Raw genomic sequence first — 6,798 nt, 5'->3', positions numbered from 1 at the left:
TGTCACCCCTGAGAGTAATCCTCGGTTCCGGCCCTGACTCCACACAAGGTTTTTGGCCCCGGTATCGACGGGAGAGGAATCCCGAGAGGCCCCCTAGCAACTCGCATGGGGACTGGCCTCTCCTGAGGCAACCAGGTCGGGTCCCTGAGGTCCCCGTCGTAACTCGAGAACACCTGCCGCAACTCGAGAAAATCCAGGAAGTTCTCCCTTGCAGGCGAGATGAGGCCTATTTCCGATGAGGCGTCTGGAGACTAATGACACCTAACCTCTGGAACTTCGAAAGGGTCTTTCACACCCTTGCTGCAACTCAAGAAGTTCATCGCCATACCCGTCTCCACTCGAGAGGAAGCACGATGGTCCCGCCCACATCCAGAGGAGCCCCGTTTCCCCCTCGTAGCTCGAGATGAGGGATCCTTTCCCTGCTTTCAACGGGAAAGAATTCCCGGCGTTCCCGTCGCATCTCAAGAGGAGGCACTCTCAACAGGAAAGGCGAGAGGAACTCCATGGTCGTACCACCATTCCAAGAGTCCCCCAGATGTCTCAGTCCATTCCAGAGGAACCTCTTTGCCCTGCACTGGCTCATCTTTCACGCCGAGGATCGACTCACACCACGGTGGCACGTGGGACAGCCCTGTGGGAAAGCCTCGAGGGAAAGCCTCGAGGGAAAACCACAGATCCTTTGATCCACGCGACGGGAAGCGTGACATTGCTGCTACAGCCTGGAAGGAAAGCGTACGTGCATGCCCCCACTCGAGACGAGGCCTGACTCCCCTGGGGAGACTCCAGAAGTACCCAAAGATCCATGTCAGCCCCTGAGAGGAATCCTCGGTTCCGGGCCTGACTCCACACAAGGTATTTGGCCCCGGTATCGACGGGAGAGGAATCCCGAGAGGCCCCCTATCAACTCGCATGGGGACTGGCCTCTCCTGAGGCAACCAGGGCGGGTCCCTGAGGTCCCCGTCGTAACTCGAGAACACCTGCCGCAACTCGAGAAAATCCAGGAAGTTCTCCCTTGCAGGCGAGATGAGGCCTATTTCCGATGAGGCATCTGGAGACTAATGACACCTAACCTCTGGAACTTCGAAAGGGTCTTTCACACCCTTGCTGCAACTCAAGAAGTTCACCGCCATACCCGTCTCCACTCGAGAGGAAGCACGATGGTCCCGCCCACATCCAGAGGAGCCCCGTTTCCCCCTCGTAGCTCGAGATGAGGGATCCCTTCCCTGCTTTCAACGGGAAAGAATTTCCGGCGTTCCCGTCGCATCTCAAGAGGAGGCACTCTCAACAGGAAAGGCGAGAGGAACTCCATGGTCGTACCACCATCCCAAGAGTCCCCCAGATGTCTCAGTCCATTCCAGAGGAACCTCTTTGCCCTGCACTGGCTCATCTTTCACGCCGAGGATCGACTCACACCATGGTGGCACGTGGGCCAGCCCTGTGGGAAAGCCTCGAGGGAAAGCCTCGAGGGAAAACCACAGATCCTTTGATCCACCCGACGGGAAGCGTGACATTGCTGCTACAGCCTGGAAGGAAAGCGCAAGTTCATGCCACCACTCGAGACGAGGCCTGACTCCCCTGGGGAGACTCCAGAAGTAACCAAAGATCCATGTCAGCCCCTGAGAGGAATCCTCGGTCCCGGCCCTGACTCCACACAAGGTTTTTGGCCCCGGTATCGACGGGAGAGGAATCCCGAGAGGCCCCCTAGCAACTCGCATGGGGACTGGCCTCTCCTGAGGCCACCAGGGCGGGTCCCTGAGGTCCCCGTCGTAACTCGAGAACACCTGCCGCAACTCGAGAAAATCCAGGAAGTTCTCCCTTCCAGGCGAGATGAGGCCTATTTCCGATCAGGCGTCTGGAGACTAATGACACCTAAACTCTGGAACTTCGAAAGGGTCTTTCACACCCTTGCTGCAACTCAAGAAGTTCACCGCCATACCCGTCTCCACTCGAGAGGAAGCACAATGGTCCCGCCCACATCCAGAGGAGCCCCGTTTCCCCCTCGTAGCTCGAGATGAGGGATCCTTTCCCTGCTTTCAACGGGAAAGAATTCCCAGCGTTCCCGTCGCATCTCAAGAGGAGGCACTCTCAACAGGAAAGGAGAGAGGAACTCCATGGTCGTACCACCATTCCAAGAGTCCCCCAGATGTCTCAGTCCATTCCAGAGGAACCTTTTGCCCTGCACTGGCTCATCTTTCACGCCGAGGATCGACTCACACCACGGTGGCACGTGGGAAAGCCTTGTGGGAAAGCCTCGAGGGAAAGCCTCGAGGGAAAACCACAGATCCTTTGATCCACGCGACGGGAAGCGTGACATTGCTGCTGCAGCCTGGAAGGAAAGCGCACGTGCATGCCCCCACTCGAGACGAGTCCTGACTCCCCTGGGGAGACTCCAGAAGTACCCAAAGATACATGTCACCCCTGAGAGTAATCCTCGGTTCCGGCCCTGACTCCACACAAGGTTTTTGGCCCCGGTATCGACGGGAGAGGAATCCCGAGAGGCCCCCTAGCAAGTCGCATGGGGAATGGCCTCTCCTGAGGCAACCAGGGCGGGTCCCTGAGATCCCCGTCGTAACTCGAGAACACCTGCCGCAACTCGAGAAAATCCAGGAAGTTCTCCCTTGCAGGCGAGATGAGGCCTATTTCCGATGAGGCGTCTGGAGACTAATGACACCTAACCTCTGGAACTTCGAAAGGGTCTTTCACACCCTTGCTGCAACTCAAGAAGTTCACCGCCATACCCGTCTCCACTCGAGAGGAAGCACGATGGTCCCGCCCACATCCAGAGGAGCCCCGTTTCCCCCTCGTAGCTCGAGATGAGGGATCCTTTCCCTGCTTTCAACGGGAAAGAATTCCCGGCGTTCCCGTCGCATCTCAAGAGGAGGCACTCTCAACAGGAAAGGCGAGAGGAACTCCATGGTCGTACCACCATTCCAAGAGTCCCCCAGATGTCTCAGTCCATTCCAGAGGAACCTCTTTGCCCTGCACTGGCTCATCTTTCACGCCGAGGATCGACTCACACCACGGTGGCACGTGGGACAGCCCTGTGGGAAAGCCTCGAGGGAAAGCCTCGAGGGAAAACCACAGATCCTTTGATCCACGCGACGGGAAGCGTGACATTGCTGCTACAGCCTGGAAGGAAAGCGCACGTGCATGCCCCCACTCGAGACGACGCCTGACTCCCCTGGGGAGACTCCAGAAGTACCCAAAGATCCATGTCAGCCCCTGAGAGGAATCCTCGGTTCCGGGCCTGACTCCACACAAGGTATTTGGCCCCGGTATCGACGGGAGAGGAATCCCGAGAGGCCCCCTAGCAAATTGCATGGGGACTGGCCTCTCCTGAGGCCACCAGGGCGGTTCCCTGAGGTCCCCGTCGTAACTCGAGAACACCTGCTGCAACTCGAGAAAATCCAGGAAGTTCTCCCTTCCAGGCGACATGTGGCCTATTTCCGATGAGGCGTCTGGAGACTAATGACACCTAACCTCTGGAACTTCGAAAGGGTCTTTCACACCCTTGCTGCAACTCAAGAAGTTCACCGCCATACCCGTCTCCACTCGAGAGGAATCACGATGGTCCCGCCCACATCCAGAGGAGCCCCATTTCCCCCTCGGAGCTCGAGATGAGGGATCCTTTCCCTGCTTTCAACGGGAAAGAATTCCCAGTGTTCCCGTCGCATCTCAAGAGGAGGCATTCTCAACAGGAAAGGCGAGAGGAACTCCATGGTCGTACCACCATTCCAGGATTGCCCAGATGTCTCAGTCCATTCCAGAGGAACCTCTTTGCCCTGCACTGGCTCATCTTTCACGCCGAGGATCGACTCACACCACGGTGGCACGTGGGACAGCCCTGTGGGAAAGCCTCGAATGAAAGCCTCGAGGGAAAACCACAGATCCTTTGATCCACGCGACGGGAAGCGTGACATTGCTGCTACAGCCTGGAAGGAAAGCGCACGTGCATGCCCCCACTCGAGACGAGGCCTGACTCCCCTTTGGAGACTCCAGAAGTACCCAAAGATACATGTCACCCCTGAGAGGAATCCTCGGTTCCGGCCCTGACTCCACACAAGGTTTTTGTCCCCGGTATCGACGGGAGAGGAATCCCGAGAGGCCCCCTAGCAACTCGCATGGGGACTGGCCTCTCCTGAGGCCACCAGGGAGGGTCCCTGAGGTCCCCGTCGTAACTCGAGAACACCTGCCGCAACTCGAGAAAATCCAGGAAGTTCTCCCTTCCAGGCGAGATGAGGCCTATTTCCGATGAGGCGTCTGGAGACTAATGACACCTAACCTCTGCAACTTCGAAAGGGTCTTTCACACCCTTGCTGCAACTCAAGAAGTTCACCGGCATACCCGTCTCCACTCGAGAGGAAGCAAGATGGTCCCGCCCACATCCAGAGGAGCCCCGTTTCCCCCTCGTAGCTCGAGATGAGGGATCCTTTCCCTGCTTTCAACGGGAAAGAATTCCCGGCGTTCCTGTCGCATCTCAAGAAGAGGCACTCTCAACAGGAAAGGCGAGAGGAACTCCATGGTCGTACCACCATTCCTAGAGTCCCCTAGATGTCTCAGTCCATTCCAGAGGAACCTCTTTGACCTGCACTGGCTCATCTTTCACGCCGAGGATCGATTCACACCACGGTGGCACGTGGGACAGCCCTGTGGGAAAGCCTTGAGGGAAAGACTCGAGGGAAAGCCACAGACCCTTTGATAAATGCGACGGGAATCGTGACATTGCTGCTACAGCCTGGAAGGAAAGCGTACGTGCATGCCCCCACTCGAGACGAGGCCTGACTCCCCTTTGGAGACTCCAGAAGTACCCAAAGATACATGTCACCCCTGAGAGGAATCCTCGGTTCCGGCCCTGACTCCACACAAGGTTTTTGTCCCCGGTATAGACGGGAGAGGAATCCCGAGAGGCCCCCTATCAACTCGCATGGGGACTGGCCTCTCCTGAGGCCACCAGGGCGGGTCCCTGAGGTCCCCGTCGTAACTCGAGAACACCTGCCGCAACTCGAGAAAATCCAGGAAGTTCTCCCTTGCAGGCGAGATGAGGCCTATTTCCGATGAGGCGTCTGGAGACTAATGACACCTAACCTCTGGAACTTCGAAAGGGTCTTTCACACCCTTGCTGCAACTCAAGAAGTTCACCGCCATACCCGTCTCCACTCGAGAGGAAGCACGATGGTCCCGCCCACATCCAGAGGAGCCCCGTTTCCCCCTCGTAGCTCGAGATGAGGGATCCTTTCCCTGCTTTCAACGGGAAAGAATTCCCGGCGTTCCCGTCGCATCTCAAGAGGAGGCACTCTCAACAGGAAAGGCGAGAGGAACTCCATGGTCGTACCACCATTCCAAGACTCCCCCAGATGTCTCAGTCCATTCCAGAGGAAACTCTTTGCCCTGCACTGGCTCATCTTTCACGCCGAGGATCGACTCACAACACGGTGGCACGTGGGACAGCCCTGTGGGAAAGCCTCGAGGGAAAGCCTCGAGGGAAAGCCACAGATCCTTTGATAAATGCGACGGGAATCGTGACATTGCTGCTACACCTGGAAGGAAAGCGCACGTGCATGCCCCCACTCGAGACGAGGCCTGACTCCCGTGGGGAGACTCCAGAAGTACCCAAAGATCCATGTCAGCCCCTGAGAGGAATCCTCGGTCCCGGCCCTGACTCCACACAAGGTTTTTGGCCCCGGTATCGACGGGAGAGGAATCCCGAGAGGCCCCCTAGCAACTCGCATGGGGACTGGCCTCTCCTGAGGCCACCAGGGCGGGTCCCTGAGGTCCCCGTCGTAACTCGAGAACACCTGCCGCAACTCGAGAAAATCCAGGAAGTTCTCCCTTCCAGGCGAGATGAGGCCTATTTCCGATGAGGCGTCTGGAGACTAATGACACCTAAACTCTGGAACTTCGAAAGGGTCTTTCACACCCTTGCTGAAACTCAAGAAGTTCACCGCCATACCCATCTCCACTCGATAGGAAGCACGATGGTCCCGCCCACATCCAGAGGAGCCCCGTTTCCCCCTCGTAGCTCGAGATGAGGGATCCTTTCCCTGCTTTCAACGGGAAAGGATTCCCAGCGTTCCCGTCGCATCTCAAGAGGAGGCACTCTCAACAGGAAAGGCGAGAGGAACTCCATGGTCGTACCACCATTCCAAGAGTCCCCCAGATGTCTCAGTCCATTCCAGAGGAACCTTTTGCCCTGCACTGGCTCATCTTTCACGCCGAGAATCGACTCACACCACGGTGGCACGTGGGAAAGCCTTGTGGGAAAGCCTCGAGGGAAAGCCTCGAGGGAAAACCACAGATCCTTTGATCCACGCGACGGGAAGCGTGACATTGCTGCTGCAGCCTGGAAGGAAAGCGCACGTGCATGCCCCCACTCGAGACGAGGCCTGACTCCCCTGGGGAGACTCCAGAAGTACCCAAAGATACATGTCACCCCTGAGAGTAATCCTCGGTTCCGGCCCTGACTCCACACAAGGTTTTTGGCCCCGGTATCGACGGGAGAGGAATCCCGAGAGGCCCCCTAGCAACTCGCATGGGGACTGGCCTCTCCTGAGGTAACCATGGCGGGTCCCTGAGGTCCCCGTCGTAACTCGAGAACACCTGCCGCAACTCGAGAAAATCCAGGAAGTTCTCCCTTGCAGGCGAGATGAGGCCTATTTCCGATGAGGCGTCTGGAGACTAATGACACCTAACCTCTGGAACTTCGAAAGGGTCTTTCACACCCTTGCTGCAACTCAAGAAGTTCACCGCCATACCCGTCTCCACTCGAGAGGAAGCACGATGGTCCCGCCCACATCCAGA

This window comes from Capricornis sumatraensis, unplaced genomic scaffold (genome assembly GCF_032405125.1).
Source record: "Capricornis sumatraensis isolate serow.1 unplaced genomic scaffold, serow.2 scaffold1, whole genome shotgun sequence".
Taxonomy (NCBI): Eukaryota; Metazoa; Chordata; class Mammalia; order Artiodactyla; family Bovidae; genus Capricornis; species Capricornis sumatraensis.
This window is presented reverse-complemented; position numbering follows the sequence as displayed.